Source organism: Euwallacea similis, chromosome 30, assembly GCF_039881205.1.
Source record: "Euwallacea similis isolate ESF13 chromosome 30, ESF131.1, whole genome shotgun sequence".
NCBI classification, from domain to species: Eukaryota; Metazoa; Arthropoda; class Insecta; order Coleoptera; family Curculionidae; genus Euwallacea; species Euwallacea similis.
The window spans coordinates 1,438,662-1,457,184 of record NC_089638.1 but is presented as its reverse complement, the minus strand read 5'-3'; the positions used below and the strand labels follow the sequence as shown (position 1 = coordinate 1,457,184).

General features: G+C 34.2%; 2 protein-coding genes across 2 annotated transcripts in view; both read right to left on the bottom strand.

Annotated features, from left to right (window-relative positions):
* The window catches only part of enok (enoki mushroom), a 214,427-nt gene that overhangs the window by 33,749 nt on the left and 162,155 nt on the right, over nt 1–18,523 (bottom strand). The gene's annotated exons all lie outside the window — the stretch shown is intronic.
* lov (jim lovell) overlaps nt 1–18,523 on the bottom strand; it is a 103,384-nt gene that overhangs the window by 58,909 nt on the left and 25,952 nt on the right. The gene's annotated exons all lie outside the window — the stretch shown is intronic.

Genomic DNA, 18,523 nt, shown 5'->3' with positions numbered 1-18,523 from the left:
TGCAAAAATGAGATGCAATTTTTTGCCTTTGAGCGGAATCAAGTTTAAAAGCAAAAAATAAGAATCTCTACCGTCCGATTTTCAGCATATTAATGAGAATAATTTATATATCTCAGGAAGAGCAGTGCATACAACCCTGGAATAATTATCAACCCGGCACAAGAAAACATTGATTGCTCACGAAGAAGTGCGGGAGAATGAAATAAAGAAAGGGGGATGGAAGAGGGACGGGTGGCGGTATTTTTATGAATATACATACATACTTCCAAACCTTAATTACTAAGATTTCTTTCTTGGTAAGATTAATTGTAACTTTCGAGTTCATAAATGTTGCAGAACGTAACTCACACTAATTATGGGATAAAGAGTAATAGCAGACCTATAACGTCACCAATATGTAATTTAAAATTTTGAAAATCGTTACTCTAGAGATAGACCTGTATATGTTAAGAATTATGGTTTGCGCTGCGGGGAGCTGAATCTTTGGAATACGGCCCTGTCCGAAGGAGATGGCGAAGAGCGAAGTGTATATAAGTAAGGAAAAAGGGCGCAGTTAAAACAGGCTCGCATCGATTAAAAATTCCTTTCGATTAATAATTGAGAATCTTCTTTGGTGAGTGTACAGAAAGGGGTTGATGGAGATGAGGGGAGGGGATAAGCGCGAAGGCTCGCGCGAGACGCAAGGGGAGAGATTAAATGTAGTCAGTGTGTGTAGGAGGAAAAAACAGCGGGAACGAAATTAAGAATACGACGGTTTGATGGAATTATGCTTAGATGAACGAATAAGTAATCCGAAAAGGGTGTTTTAAAGGGTGTATCGCAGGAATTATTCCGCAAAAACGGCAGCTGTTAAAAATTCCAAATAACCGTTTTAGGTGACACTAAATCTTTGATTATAATTGATATTTTTAATTAAGGTCGTCAATGATGCTAAAAAATCCATTAAGCACCACTAAGTACACAGAAACGTTATTGCTTTCTTGTACGGTTTCTATAATAGATGGGCCGTACTGGTGTACGACTACTTTCCTACACCTATCGATAGTTGTTTCAAAATACCCCACAAGAAAATACCAGAATTCTGAGTGACATTTTAACAAAACAAATATGTAACCCATTTTGTAACCAGTCAGGAAATGCATAGTTTGATGTAACGAGCGAAATTCTAATATGAGTTACATAAAATAGCATTTCACATAGTATTTTGCTACATTCCATCTATCAAACTACAGCAAATATTATCATTATGGGTCCTTTTTGCTAACTGTGTCGAGAAAAGGAAGTCCCGTGAGAAAAGAAAGAAAACCAAGGCACTAGTTTTCAAAATTTCTATCTCGAGAACTCAATGTGGTACCAAATTGGAACTTTGCTCAGTTTGAACGGTAAATTGGTCTTGGATGGGAAAATCTCATGGGAGTGTCCTAATGACGATAGAGAATACCGGTTGGGGGGCTGTGAACAGGCCAATTCAGGTTAATCAGTTGCTCAAGCTACTCAAGTAACGAAGATATTTGCTAATGATGACTGTAGAATCTGTGTTATTTTTGGAGGATAAAATTCACGCATACGAAAATCCATCAAAAACTGCGACTATCATAAGGTTCTGCCACGCGTCTGTCGATGGCATTAGTATTTTTTTTGATCAATTGAATTCAAAATCAATTTCAAATTTAGTCAATCGGGTCTTATATATGGTTTAAAGGATTCCCGCGTTACTTTTTCGGAATAAATAATGCATTTTAATAATATATAACGTACGATAATTACTAGTACCATACTAAACGCAAAAACATTACGGAAGGAACAAAATAATAATAAATATCGTCCCCAAAACAATAATTACAGGTATGGTGTCCATCAGTCCTATCCTAATGAATTATTCAAATTGCGGTTGAGAGTGTTTTTATCAAGAATATTTTTATACACATCAATTTCCAGGTTTCCATTACCACTTTAATATCTCCTTATCCAAAAACGCAACTCAAAATTTAAAATCTGAATATACCGCAGTGATAGAGAACAATACACATCCATTGTTCAATCACAACTTATTTCTCTATATGCCTAAGCACAATGCACACAGCCGCAGAAACATACATTTATGTATATGTATTTATGTATATGTAATGCCAAACAAAACGGCTGTAACTTCTTCACGCAACATTGCCCCATGCATAATATGCATCTTTGAATGGGAAGCGGGAATTAACTACACTGTTTTCATACAAGGGAGGACTTGAATCACTATACTCCATCATATCGGGCTTAATCTCAGTTAGATCATACCGTATGTGCTATGCAGGCATAATCTTGAGTATGGTCTAATAATAGTTGTTTCAATGTTTGAATTAAAATTTTAAGTGGTTAGACAAATCATGGGCCCCTGGCTAGATATAGGTTTAAGATATAAGGAAGTTGTTGTTAATCTTGTTAATGCTGGAGAATTATCCGATATCTAAGTTGTGAAGGAATTGGTGATGGCATAAGAGTAATTTCCTTGCGGCCCTCGTAAGTCGTCTGTGAACTCCCGAAGCCTTCTCCAAACACTACGTAGGAACGCTTTTCTTATTTCGCCTTTGGTATAAGGCGAAGAATTCGCGAGCTATTTTATTTAAATGCAATCTTGTATTGATTAAAAAGGCCAGGAAAGCACGAATGTTTTCACAACCCCTTTAAAGTTCATGTGAACGAATTAAAACTTGTTTTCTGCCTCTTCCACAACATGCCTTATACTTAATTAAACGGCTTTTGATATAAGGAAAAACTCCGCAGAAATTCCGAATGGATAGTATCGGGAAATATTTTTGGATGCTGCTTTAGAAGTTTCGAGAATTTTAGCCAAGAATTTCGGTATATTAGCTGAAAAGTAGTGGAGTTTAGAGGTTCTCGCAGATTACCATTTGGAGCAGTAAGAGGCACTTAGGTAAAGATATTTTAGCGTTTTGCATGTTATCCAGTCTTTTTCTAATCCGTGCATTGGTACAGCCTTTTTTTTATAGAAGAATTGGAAAGAGAACTTTTTTCAAATGCTCTGTATGTCATCGTCAATCAAATATTTCATATTCCTCTCGTCCCGTTGCAAACACTTACCAGGAGATTGGTAATTACCAGCAATTTTCTTTCTTGCCATATATTGTCATTAAATCGTCATCCCATGATACATTTGTTATTTATTATATGTATATGTATGTATATGTTTACAATATTTTGTCTTCTGCACGTTATGTTGTGCAATGTGCCATTGGACAGAAATAACGAAGTAATCTAAAAATTCACATTCACCATTTCGTCGTAACCGCTTCGCCAACGCACTTTGACAAGGTCTGATGGAGGACTGAACGGTTCCCTCACCAATCAAACAGGTCAAATCGTTCAGTCCTCCGCCCGTTCTAATCAAAATGGTGGCGACAAAGGACGGTAGGAGAATATTGAACTGCTGCCAGTCTAATCAGATGAGAAACATTGTTCAGTTCTCCGTCCGTTTGACTACCTAGTTTTAGGTAGATAATATACAATGATTGAGACCTCATTGGTGCTTTGATTTTCTATTCCAGGTTAAAGGTTTTTATTATTTGTCAATCAGGTTGTCTGTCAGAGTGCTTTAAGAGGAGGAGCATGGTTTTTAACTTCGTTTCCGCCAGACAGCCTAGATCGATAGTTAATGAGATTCGGAGGCTGCATTATGCGAAAGTTTTTATGTGATAGATCGGGCATAGTCAACTGATCCATGTCATAGAGTTGTCTAAGCTCGTTGTTCCTTTTTTGGGCTGATACGTCATGAATTTGAATAATGCATTTGTGTGTTAACTTCAAGTCCCGTCTAACCTTGAACTTGTATGTTAGTTATTTGGTCACGAGAAGCGGTTTTCTTAGATATCTTATGAATAAAGCCCGCACATTTATGACACCGATGCACGCCCACCACTGAGTCTGTCATACGGCCTTTGTGTCATTCAGGCTGTTATCCAGCGATAACTTTTTCCTCTTATCCTGTTGCCAGAAATTACTGGGAGGTTTGGTAATTAGCTGCAATTCGCTTTTTCGCAATGCATAATCTTTAGATCATTATTCCTATTGTATTTTTACAATTTTTTTATCTTCTGCATGGTGATCTAAAGTAGGTAATATAAGCGATATGGCATAGGAAAGAAACAACGAAATAATTTCAAGCCGCACGTTCATCATTTCGTCGAAATCAATTCGTTGACATTATTTTGAGACTGATGGAAGATCAATTCTAAATTCGTTGTTTCTTTTTGAGGGCTATTACTTCATAAATTCGTTGCTTCGCATCTTATTTAAATCCGGTGGCATTCTTGGTATTCCGCGATTCAATTACTTACCCCTATTCGTGCAAGCATCTAATTCTAAATCAATCTAATTGAAGAGAGTAACGTAATTTTCGAGGACCACAAAACCTCATGGATAGAACCTCGTGAATACTTGGAGCACTTGGCTCTAGCCCATTTGAACTTGAAACGGCCCTAGGTTACCGTTATGGTTACTTTAGCTAGATCAGATATTTGAGGGAAGTTTGTCCATTTATAAAATAACTGACCCAAATTTGTAAATTTTTGTTTCAAAATTATATTAAAGTATTGGTAGTGCCTCTAGTATTACTGGCCAGTCATGATCCAATAAGGGTCTCCTTATGGTGACGTGAACTATGGCAACATTAATTTTGCATTGTGCAGCCTGTGACTTGCTTGTGGGCACTAAATATACAAAAAATTGAATATATAAATTTCCTTGAGAATGTAAGACATTGTATATTGGCAAAACATCTATATACTTAAAAATAAGAACTAAAGAAGACCCGAACTACATGAAAAATAGAGAATCTAGTATATTAGATATATGCCAGCATGCGATGCTTGCAGCGTTACCAGGGAACCATTATCAAACAAGTGTATAATCAAAGACAGAGCATATATTTTAGTCAACAGAAACCGATGTAGCCTGGGTAAAAAGATAAGTTTAATTAGGTATAATGATAAAACACCAACCACCTCCCTCGAATCAACTTTTCGGAAAGACATCATCGCTCATGTGAAAAATCGTCTTCCTTACTGTCATTCCATAGCGATTGAGAAGAGGACTTTCAGTGTTTCACACATTTTAGATATTCCCGTCGTGCAGTTCAGTTGAATGCACATTTTCGTTTTTCTACCAATTTTTCCTAGATTCTGAAGCCAGGGGCAAAGTTGGCACTGAAACGTTAACAAGGGTGTTTGTCCGAGCCCTTCGTAAAAGGAGAACAGTGTGCAATTACACCGCCACAATAACCCCTGCTGGTGTGTGGGGTGTTATTACCGAAAAATTATGAAAAGAATGATTATTCTTGTAATGAATGTTTTCATTGTTTATTCACAAAATATTTCCAGTTTTCTCCACCGCCATACTTTTGAAATTCATATGATGTCTCCCCCCTCCTCTGTACGTTCGGACCTTAATTCTGGACTAAGAGTCCTCATTCCTTAATTAAAGAATGAAAAATATACATTAATTAGGATTGGAAATGTTTATCTTTTCAAGAAGCCCGTCATACGAAATGCAAATTAGCCAGCGAAAAAACTACTTAAACAGGGAGACGTTCGTATACGTTCCGTCCTAATTTCTTCTTTTCTTTTTGGCAGAGCCCGAGCGTATAAAATCCGCAGAGCTCGCAACCTTCGTCTCTCCCCCTTCCTACCCCCACCCCCACTTCAATGTCTCATACGCGACTTGATAATTAACAAAAAAATCGTTATCGCGGACGACCGTGCATAAACGAAGGTTCTCTCCTTACGTCCCGTCTTACCTCCCGACCCCGCTCTTCTTTTCGCCCGGCACAACAGTGGCGTAACGAGTTTTTTAATTGCTAATTACGATTTTAAATTGAGTAAAATCAACCAGCGAAGTTCAAGCACTATTGCATCATCAGTCTTCCACTAAACAATTTACATGAAAGTAGATTGCAATGTTACTTTTGCAATGTTGCAATTTTTTAAATTAACTGCGTATGAGTGCCAATTATTGATCTTACTATTGTTCTAAAATAATTGTCTTGACTACAAAGCAAAATGTTCCTAGGGTAAAACATGGGATCAATCTAAGCATTAGTGAAGCAGTTCTTGGAAACTTGCAGTAATAAAAACTACCTTAGCGCTACACGTGTAGTGAGAAAAAGGCCTTTTTAATTAAGCTAATAATCTTTTAAAAAAACACAAAATATTTTTTTCGATTTACTTTCAGCTCTAATTGGAAACTCAAAACAATTTTTTAAATCATCGAACGCTACTGATTCCATCGAGGTCTCCGTTTTCTTTTCTCCCCTTTCTCACATACGCGCTCTCGGGAACCCCGGGCCTGATTGTCATTAGGGCCGGGGGAGAGTTTTAATAAGAAAGTATTGATGTTTTACGTTTTTAATTTATGCATGTATTCTTACTGCTGCTCAACGTCGTCGTCAAGGGATGGAAACTTAATTCCCCCGCGACAGTGGCGTAAGTTCTTTTAATGAAACATTTTTCATTAGGGCCGCCGATCCCATGTAATATCGTTTATTCCCAGCGACACATTTTTAGCACAATCTCGAAACTGAGTGAGATTTGCAAAAACCAAGAATAAGAGCTCTCTAGCAATGCTTCCTAATCTAATTAGTCTCAATTTCCTTTGAGTAGGTAATTACGGACTGTGCACGGCATTTCCCATAGTTATTTCAACCTTCTCTAAGTATTGTAGTGATTGACACATGGAAGTAAGTATGTGTGTTCACAGAAAACGTTCTCATCACCTGGAGGAAGAACAAAATGGGAAATATCTCGCGATATTGAAATTTTCGGAATTCGATATCACGTGTTCGCTACGCCGATTACAAAGTACATCTCTTGTATTTGAGCATTGCTGCTTAATCGAATTAGACATTTAATTTGATTGATAAATTGATTGAACCTTATCTCTACCTCAGAAAATTTTCATTTTCACTTGGAATATTTTTCTATTGCTCCTGTTAACTGCTGTATTCCCGATTTTTCAACAACCCTTCTCTCAATCTAGAATCGACAAATTTTTGACATGTTTTCAGCATGTCAAAATTGAAATTGCAATATACATTGAAATCTATTATTAGTACAAGCTGGAGCCACAAAAAAAAGACTTAATCCGTTCCCATTTCTCCACACACCAATATTTGCACTTTACAATAGCTTAAAGAATATAAAATAAAGGTACATAAACATTTCAAACCCAAAAAATACAGGCTGTTCCATTAAAGGACTATTAACATTATTGGCCGATCAAGGTCCATTCACGGTTTAGTCACGGTCCGATCAAATATTGTGACTCTCATTTTATATGTTTATTCACATTCGTGTGCAAGTCACAATCAAATAACACAAAGTGATTACTTCCATATCTGACCTGACCATCATCTAAGTGATAATATGAATTGACCTTAAATCGGCCAAGAGAAATTCACAATTGCTATCATAAAAATAAAAATTCGAATTAATTGAATCGCATCAGTTTTGTAGTACAGTTTTTACTATCGGATATAAAAATGTCTTTAATTTTAAGTGGCTTTGATTATTCGAGTCTTATCGTCGATAGTGATAGTGGGACACGTCGGCAATGACATTTTTCCTTAAACTACTGTATTTTTCATATGATTTATCTAAATTTCACAAACCTGGGCCGTTTGAATGATAATTTTACAATTTTTACTTAAGCCGTTTCTCGAAAGTTTAACCATTTCCATACTTTCCACAGGCACTGCATGTTTAATTAGAAAAAATTACTGCAACATACTCAAAATAAAATAAAAAATCGTGTAATATCTTTACATTTTTGTGCGGTTCAGTCTCAGAAAATATGTTAATAAATAATTTGTTAATAAACGTAGAATCAAAGATGGAACAAATACTATCGCAGTAATAAAGGCTACGAGTTTTTTAACCATCCTAAGAAGTTGCAAGTATATTACTAGCCCAAAGGTTGTTGGAATTATTTCCATCTAGGATTATTGTTTCATTACCCTCTGGGAACCTACATTTTATTGACGCTTTTCAAGTATTTCATTAATAAAAAGAACAAAACCTCATAAAAGGCAGTAATAACATACTACGTATATACCAAGGTTTTTAAGTGCATCGTCATGATCCGAACGTTAAGTTTAAATCACAAGGCGCGCAGTGCCGAGTGATCTAAGATGCGAAGCTCATAGACATTTCATAACGGTGGTATATATACGATTGCATGATAAAATTACAATAAACTTATCTAAATTAAAAATAAATTGGATTAGAAATGCAAAAATATAACGTGCTTTGATTCAAAATATTAACGATGATGCTTCATTTGACATTAATTTCCATGGCAATAATCTTCATTAGCTAGGTAGGGCAATAATGAGCCATATACGGCTGCAGGATAAAACGTGCAATTATGAACCTGCAGGCGGGATAAATTAATAATAGGATCTTTTAAGCTAGTCGTGGAAAAAAATTGATTTTACCTTAATATTCCATTAATCGCAAAATAATATAAAGCAGGAAATTACACGTCATTATAGAGTAGTGTTCACTGCGGATGCTGTAGGAATATTTCTTATGTAAGAAGGCTTTATTAGTGGAAATCTACGTTTGTTTACCCAGTTAGATAGGTAGCAGTTGTCATAAGATGATTTGCATAATAAGTTTCTTATAAAATAAGACGTATTTCCCTATGTGAAAAAAGGTTCTCTGACGTTTAACTGTTAATGATCTGGTATTTATAGAAATTTGAAATGATTTATAATCTGTGAAAAAGCCTAGCATTTAACATACTCCCTGCCAAGCTCGTAAATTACCTAAGGGTCAAAAATGGAAATACTGGAAATAACGAAAGGGCAATTAAACTTCATACATATTTACTAGAACAATAAAATTGGCTTTAATATTTTACAAATCTGGAACATGAACAGCCACATACTGGCCGTTATGTGAGGGCGCGATGTTAAGGAATATTTGGATACATTGGATAATAATTACGACCCGACTTTTATCATAATTTTGAGGAGAAAAATAATTAAAAGTGACGTTTCATGTATAGAGTCATCAATTTTAATTTCGACACAGCGTAGTGTAGATTATAACAATGTTCGATGAAAAGCGAAACGTTTGCGCATTTTCTTAATCACTCTCAGTATAAAACTGAAAGAGATGATGGCAGTAGCGCCGAAAACTTTTACGTTCCACATTTTACAGAAATTTAATAAATTCGAACAACGCCTAAGGAAAATTGTTTTTGGATAGGCAGTAACTATGAGTCATTATTATTTTGGCTGCAGACTCACTCCTAGTAGTAATCAACTAGTTTGTTGAAAGTTAGATTTAAATCCAGTATACTATTTGGAGTAGATGAATACAATGAATATAAAAATATTTGAATTAAATATATATATATGTATAGTATTAAATTTTATAGTTATGATTACTTATATATACTTTGTAGTTATGACTACTACTTACTAAGTTGAATGGTCAAGCACTGACAAAGGAACAGGGTTTCTTTGAACTGTTGACGTCGATCATTTCTAACTTTCGGAAACTATTAGGGATCAGAGTTTCAAAGTCACTTAAATTGGGACAAATACCAGTTTTTCGGATAATAATTTAAGGTATTTTACTATGCTGTTGAAAAACTATCTGGGTGATTAGATATTTTGAAAAATTCAAAAATTTCGAAATCAATGTAATGTATTATAGTTCGATAAGAAAGAATATATTTATTTATCTAGCTATTTAATCTTACAGATAGGTCAACGAATAATTCAGTGCTTAATGTTAATGACTTTTTTTGGTTTGTCTAGAGAGACCATTGATAAAAAGAGAACAAGGGACAACAGAAGTTAAAGCAGACGAACCACGTTAAAATTTAAAAAAAAACGGTCTATCAGATTCTTATTCAACGAACTCGACTTTTCCTTCTAGTCAATATGTTGTTATTTTCAATTATAAAAATCACCATCATTGTGCCGAAAAACCTTTCTAGTCTGTTATATTTCTATTTTTCTATTTCCCTAATTCTCCATCCCTATTCTCACCAAACCTTCATTTTTATATAAAATTAGTTTATAGTACAAGCCGACAAAGTTAAAACTGTCACATGCAAAATTCCTTATTAATGTTTTGAAGTTTTGAATTATAATACTCCTATCGCCCTATTGATTTTTTTTTTTTATTTTAAAAATACATTTTATAGGCGTAATTTTAAAATGGAGGAGAACCTACAAGAATAAGTTTTCGCAGAACGTTAAAGGTTAAAAAATTTATTTCATTACGTATCTATTATATTTATTTGATTCTCAAACTATGCAACATCACCATAGCAAATGAGACACGATACAACAGAGCGATTTGGATATTCGTGTATTTTACAAAAATTTTGGACATGCTGATGCAATGTCTTAACATCTTGACTTCTCGCACCCACTGCCTCACTTCCTTGTTTTATTAGATGTTTGAATGCGAATCTTTTTATATGTCACATGCTCGACTTCACATCATTTCATACTAAGCTTCACGGATGAAGTCATTTACGGTTTCTTCTCCATTCTTCTTTGCATGTCAGCTTTGACCAATGTGAAGCTTGGCTCTGATATGACTAATATTCGCACATCTTCTTTACCTTTGAATAAATGGTCGTTAACTTGTTTGAAGAGGGTCATGCTGTTTACCGTTAACAATGGGTAGTTTCCTATTGATAATGATTTTATGTATCTTATGGTGACGTAAGATGTTGGGTATATCAAGGGGCCATCGTCATGTTCCTGTTTTAACGTGGGACGTAACGCTAAGTTTGTCCAAAGTACCAACTTCGTGTTTGCTCATGTTCTAAGATAAAATCTTTTCAAGTTTGTTTTTGGGTGCCGCGACGAATTCCATCCTTTTCTGCAATAGACTATGAGTGAAAAAGCTAATTTGAGCGTAAGGTTAACCAGAACTAACCCGAGCTATCCTAAAATCTCTTTTTCGTGAGATGAGTTTTATACATAATTAAGTCAAATTAGTAACTTCTTATAGTAAATAAAAAAAATCATTAATGCTATGTTTAAAAAGAAAGTTGCTGACGGTTGTGGCAAAAACCGAACGTCACGGAACAGAACTGACTCTGTTATTCTAAAGCTTAGAAATTTTAGTTACAATATCTCCTATCGCTTCGGAGAAGTTAATCAAATTTGCATTTGTTAAAATTTAATTCTCTGTATTTCCTCAAATTTTGGAATATAGTTTGTACAGTAGATAGAATTATTCACGAGATAGAACACGTTGTTAGAATATGTGCATTAAAACCTGAGCCATACTGTATATTTTGCATATCCGGGTTAAAGTAATTTACCACATTGTCGGAACACTCTGTATAGGCAATCGACTTCAGTTGGTTGCTAAAATTCTTAAATATATTCACATGTTTTCTGTCGCAAATTCTTCTAGAGCTGCACCAGATCTCTGGCAGTCGTAATGGAAAATATTTATTCATCGAATCTTTGATCTTTTGACATTTAAGATTCTTAAAACTTATTCTTAAAACTTATTCTTAAAACATATTTATAAAAACGTAATGAGCTCAAATATATTTTTGCAACCTTTGAGTGTTTGATGTAAGCCCTAGTAGTTAAAAAATCAGTCATTTCCCCATTAAAACTTTGGTGCAGCAAAAAACGAAGGGCAAATTGAGTGAAATTAAAATTGCGTGGTTTAAACAGAATCTGCGAGTTTTCAAGCAGGCGGGTAATCTCGTTATTGAGTCGGAAAAATAATGCAGATTTGCAGATTTTACAGTTTAATAAAATCATGTTTAAATTACTCTGTACCTACTCCGCGGGCTACGTTAAATGTACGTAATTACCTGGAGATACGGCAAGCTTACCGACATTGGGTTTCCCCGTCCAACAACTTACTTAAATAAAATCGCGGTCTTCTTCCATTTGTCTGAATCCACGAGTGTCGCTCTTCAACATTTTATTGTGGATTTTTTAAAATCTGGAAACGTGCACTTTTTCGACTAGGGCGAACTGGGCGAACTCAAAAATCAGTTACGTGACCAACTTTGTGCAAATATGAAATAAGAAAATCAAGCATGTCTTATTGAACTACAGTTAAAAAATCCTTCAATTTACACGCTGCAGAGAAAAAATATTAATAATTATCGTTATTAATGAAATTGTGTCTTTGTTTATAATTACGATTATTTTCTTGCGACCAGTGTCTATTGTAATGGAACTGTATACTCATTACATTTACAACTTATTGATAATTAATTTGTCCATGTTGCTTCACGATTTGATTTGTTAGGAAATCTAAAAATTTTTTTATAAGGTCGGTCTACAGGTAAATCAAAAACTGATGCTGAGTCGGCGAACCGCAAAGGACGCAAAGGTTTCAATGTGTTTCCACCATCACAGTTAGAGTTATACTTGAGTAGGTTTTCACCCTTCAACTTCGAACTAAAAAAATTGCTTTTAAAGCATTGTAATATGCGTAAATGACTCCGAACTATATTTCTTCTCAAGGCGCTGATATGATCAAGGTTTTTCGTCCTAAAATGGAATAAAATATTTTGTAAACAAAGAACATTTATGTTGGACACCACCAAAAATCAATTATGTATGGTTTGAAAGAACTGATTGTTTCATGGGATTTGTTCAGCCATGAAGTAAAATATGGGAAACAAAAAGCGTGCATGCATGTTTGGCCATTAAGTTTTAGTACGGTTTCAGGAACAAATTTCAAGTTGTAATTATGAAATTCTCTTTGTAAGAAAATATGGAGTTATATAAGGCAGTCGGTGAATATAGGTAATCGAGGTAAATTTTGAAACGATGATTTTGTCGCAACATTTCGAATTTTTCTATTAATCAATAGAAGAATTAAGTGGATTTTGTTCAATAGAATATCGGTAATGTGATAATTGCATTTAAGCATAGAGACTAAGTTTTTAAGGTTCGAATTCTATTCGGTTTGATTCTATATCTGTTACGTATACTGTTAACACCACGTAAACGGTTTATAAAAATAAAAGAAAATGTTTGCTTCGCAACTTAAAGAAAAGTGACTTTATATTGAATTGAACATTTCAGAAAGCAAAGGAATAGAAATGTTTTATTTCTTAATATATTTAGAATTTCTAAAGCCAAAAAATCCATTGTGTTAGAAAAACGAGGCAAAGTGCGCTTATTAAATTTCGGTTGAACATATTTTAAAACTTTTTTTTATTGCTTTTTGTAGGCGAATGTTGAATTTTTAACTGTTCAAGTTTTGAAATTTTGACGAAGAGTTTGTTGGACTAAATATACTTTTAGGAGCTCAAAGAGAAATATCTCAAAACACACACACAAAATTTGACAAATCGCACCCGTAATTTAAATTTTTTTTTAACAAACATAGCATTGTGAGTGTCGCACCACGAAACAGTTTACGACAGAGCGAATGAGACTGCCCCGTGAAAAGGATAACCGACCCTAAAGATTTTAGCAAATATTTAAAAAATTTAGTTCTGCAGTTTCCAAATACTAGAGCGTTTGTGAATACAAAATTTCAATTTAGTATCTCAATAAGCGAAAACAAGCAGTTCTGAAGTAAAATCTAAAACAAATCTGAAATATTAACATCCTCTATCTAGAAAACGAAATCTTTGTGGACCTACGTTCATCTGAACTTTTTTCTATAAAATGATCTAAATAATCGCAATCTGAAGTTTGGGAAAGCAATTTTCGGACACACTGTGTAGCTAAAAAAATCCTGTTATTTTTGCATAAAGGCTCCACCAGTCATATTATCTATTCCCTTTTTTGGTAATAATTATATGTAAGTTTAATATATGTATTTTTCAATTGAAATTGAACAAATGAAACTTGGGAATTAAACAAGGTCGCCGTTATACCACGTTGAATTGGTATAACTTTTTTGTTAATAAAAGTATAAACTCTGCTAGATGGGTAAAGTTGGACGGCATTTAATAAAAAATTGCGGACTTTTATTTATTTTTTGTTCCCTACCATGTATTTCTTGATTTTCTGATGATTCTTACTTTCAAATTTTTATTGTTCTAAAAACGAGCTCTTCCTGAGATGTAAAAATTTACTTTCGAAAATTTATTAGATCCCTGCAGACTATTCATTATTTAGCACTCATGCACCTTTGTGAGTGCGATAAAACCTACAAATTATTACATGATTGTTAATCAATGCTGATGATGAAGCAACATGAGTCGTTGCAAATGCTTCTTCATATGTCAATAAAATGCAGAACAGAACAAATCGCATTCATGTGCTTTCCAAACGAGATAATTTAAACCGAGCACTTTTGTTAGTCACGTATTTCTGAAATAAAGAGAATAAATCTGAAGTAGAGCGCAGGATGACTTTTTAGTAATGAGCCTCGAGCTTCACATTGGCATGCAATTTACTTCGGATTTTAATAATTGCCAACGTAATGTACTTGCACGTTTTTTTCTTCGGTTCCTAGTCTGCCTTTCTTATGTTCTTTCATTGTCCTCAGGCTATACGTACACAGACCATCGAGTTCACCTTAAATCCGTATTTTGTAAAGCAAATATCTCGCGCTTTGCCTTCTTTTTCTTTAGGCCTTTCAGAGTCTTCTATTACACAATGTCCAACAACGAAAGCAATTCGTTTAAGTGGCCATATGCACTTGTCATTCAAATTAGGCGCCTGTCAATAATCAGATTATATTTGAATAAAACTTATGCAATAATCCAGAATAAAGGAATAAACAGGGCCTATAAAATAAATAAAAGATCTCCGTGAACTCGCAACTTTGTACACTCCACGGTTGGCTTATCCTCATATCAAACGATTTGCACCGATGTTTTCCACACTGCAGGGAAAAGACTCATACCTCCAACGATTCAGATATTTTGGGGAACTGTATAAATAAAAGCGCCATAAATTTGGAAGTGCATTTTCTCTTTCTTGCATTTATTTAACATAGAATTGCATCATTGTCTTATTTTTTTGTATTATATATCTCGAATAATAAATTAATTTGTGGGAGTCCTTAAGCTCTACTTACAAATTCCAAGTTATCAGTTCATGTGGGTAGTTGGCTTTTCTTACGTACCTGAAAAATTAAAATTATATGAAATTAATTGACAGATATTGAAATATGAAATTACTATTGATTACACATTAATTGAAATTATGTAAATACACGGTGAGCTTTCAATGAATATATCCAAAATGGCACAGGAATGTTCTATACGTCGAATGAGACTGAAAATGTCTTTCTTTAACTTTTCAGTGGTTTTATTTTACTTTGTTAAAACTTCTATAAAATCTTACTAACGCAACAATTTGGTGAGCAGTTAAGTATCTTAATTTCTAAGTATTTCTTATGAAATTTAGATTTATTTCTTGATTGAAGACACACTGCTTGGATGCAACTCTATTTGCAATCACTTCACGTCTGGTGAAATTTGCATGAAATTATGTGTTATCAATTCATTAAACTACGTATGAGTATAGTTGCAAACGAAGCATTTTCTTCCAAATCAAAGATAATACTGACAAGTTCTAAATACTTTTCTAGACAAGAAAGGTTTTGTTAAATGAAGAATCTGGAGCCTTGAGAAAAAAAATTTTTTTGGATGATAAGTAACCATTATTCTGTAAAATAAATAATAACTATTTTTTACGACTATGAGTGGATTTTAACTAATATGAATAATTTGACTGATGAGGAAAATCCTCGGGGAACTCTCAAGAGGAAATTTTGCTCTGAGTGAAAAATATTACTAAAAGGTTAAAAAAAACTTTAGAAAATGTTCTTTTAAAGAAAAATCTTCACTCTGATCAGGAAATTCCCTTGAGAGGTTCCTGAAAGGCTGGAAAAAATGGCGTATTCTATGAACAGCCTAACAAAGGTATACATATATGGACGTGCACTTTGTAATAATTTTGATCATCAAAGATCGTTTTTTGGGGAGTTCCTACAGCATTCTTCAGAAATACGTTTCAATTCTGATAAAGAAAGTTCCAAATCAATTTTTTGAAACGAGCGATAGTCGTATACAAACCAGTGGTGGTAACAGTGTTCTTCTCTCTCTCGAAACATTTCAGCCTTTTCCGGGAAAATTTATCCACAGTATTTCGCTATCTAGACGCGAAGACACACATGGCCCATCCAGTTTCGGGAATATACGCATGCTGAACGTCCTCAGCCACGCAAAATATATTATTTTTGATGCTTTCCAGACGCACATTAATTTAATTCCCCATAGGAGGCACGCGAGCCTAAATATGCATAATTTGTGGTTTCTTTAGGCTTTATTACTCCAATCTGCCAGTTTGGGTTATTTCATTTCAGCGTTTTCTGCGTATGATGAATGTTTTATGGAAAAATTTTTGTCGCTGCTGTGGAAAACTTTTAAAATTGGATTCTATGAAATTTGAAGGTACCTGGTAAAATATGCGAATATCAGCGAACCCGAAACGCTAAAAGTGCTAGTTTTCTAATGTCAGCAGAACAGTTGATGAAAAAAAAATTACTGCAACTGAAACGAATTATATGGTATAAAAGATTATGAACAAAATTCATTCACTACGTTGATTAATGATAAACCTTGTCAAAAATAATAACCGTGTGTAACACAATAGAACGATATTTATGTGAGGATTTTAAACAACCTTTAACATGCAAATAACACCCACATGTATGAAAACGATGTTTATACATTATTATATGACTTTATCTATATTATTATTGTGGCCGCAACATGTGTTAGATCCCTAAAAGGACCACTCCTTTACCTGTATATGCGTATGGTAATGCCTCATGGTGGGTGAGATGAATGAGAGCCATTGTTTCCTGAAGAAACAACTAATAATATTTCAATTGCGATTTCTATTTATGAAATATGAATTTAATGTTGGATGTGAGTAGTAGTAAATGATAATTAGATAAAATTTTGGCAAATAAGTAACACTGAAAGTTTTTCTTTATTGCAAATCACATGGAAGATCCAATTACGTACGCCAAGAATGGCCGCTGGCAGTATTTCCTTCAAATTCACATGGATGGCTAAATGGTGGTCTTAATAACGGATCGAATCGTACTCGAGTACGTTAATAGTACCGATAAATAATCGACGTTGCATCCCGAGGTCATTATCATTTGTAAGCTGGAAAACGTACAACTTCATTAATTAGTAGGAATAAACCATTCTTTTGGACGTTTGGGATTGTTCGCTAGGCAGGTTTTAGATCGAGTCTGCTACCTATACTTTATAGTATTTACATACCCATTTGAAAACCAACTTCTTAAAATTATCTACAGGTACGATTATTTGGGAACCTGAAGACAGAAACAAAAAATATCTACATATGTATTGAAGAGGCGAACCATTTTATTTATCAGGTATCCTACCTCTTGCCTCGCGCCCCCGCTAGAAGCAGCGAAAGCGGCAACTTTATTTATATTAGGGTGTGAGGATGATCATAGAAGGTAAATAACTGACCGAACTGTGAATACACCTGTTTTTTTTTAACTATATTTACGTTACTTTAATCCGGCCAGATCATAGGTCCGCGACTGAGTGAATTTTCTGTAACACCTTTTAGCGATGTTACTTTAAACCAATTTTGCTGTTATTGCCTTGATGTTGTCTTTCAAAAATCGATTGTTTAGGTCGACAATTCTTACCCCTTGGAGTGAAGTCAAACCCTTTTCCTTTAACCACCCCAACTTGCCATCAGGTAATATTAAGTCAAATGAAAGTTGTGAATCTCTTTTCCGTCTTTTAGAGATGTTAGAGGAAACTGTATTTCAACTATCAAATCTCGATTGCTGGGCGATTATCACATCTCCAGGAGAATAGAGGAATTGTTTCAAACAATTGTAAAACTCTGTAATAGTAATACTTTTGGCCTTTTTGCTCTCTATTAAAAAAAAAAAAACATTTTAAATGTTCGAGGTTAAAGAAAAGATATAGAAATGAATTTAGTAAAAAGTGTTATTAAAAGATATTAGCAGTGTATTACGCATTAAACTAAAATAAAAAACATCTAATTGAACCTCCCAATTCGAGGTATAAAAATATAGAAACCAAAGCAAACGATTACGATTACCTTGAGGAGGCAGGCATATAGCCTTATAAAAAATATCGCATTTGTGGTTTGTGTAATTAAAAATTGAATTTCTATGACTACAATGCATAAAATTTATCATTTATTTTGTCCTTGTCTTGCGGTAATTGCGAATAACGTTGTACTGCAAGAAAATAAAAATAATTAACACGTGATGGATACATAGCAGATTTTGGTATTTAAATGTGAATAATTTTTCGTTGATTCTTCAAACATATTGCGAATTATGTCGCACCAATTAAAAGTGCTAGTGGCAGAGGCCACAATTTTATTGAACAAAGTGTAGTCTTGCCCAATGAGTTGAGAAGTAATCTATTCCTACTCCATCGCATGATAATGATCCTATATACAATATACCACCTGTTCGGAAAAAAATAACTCAAAGAAAGGCAGCCGCAA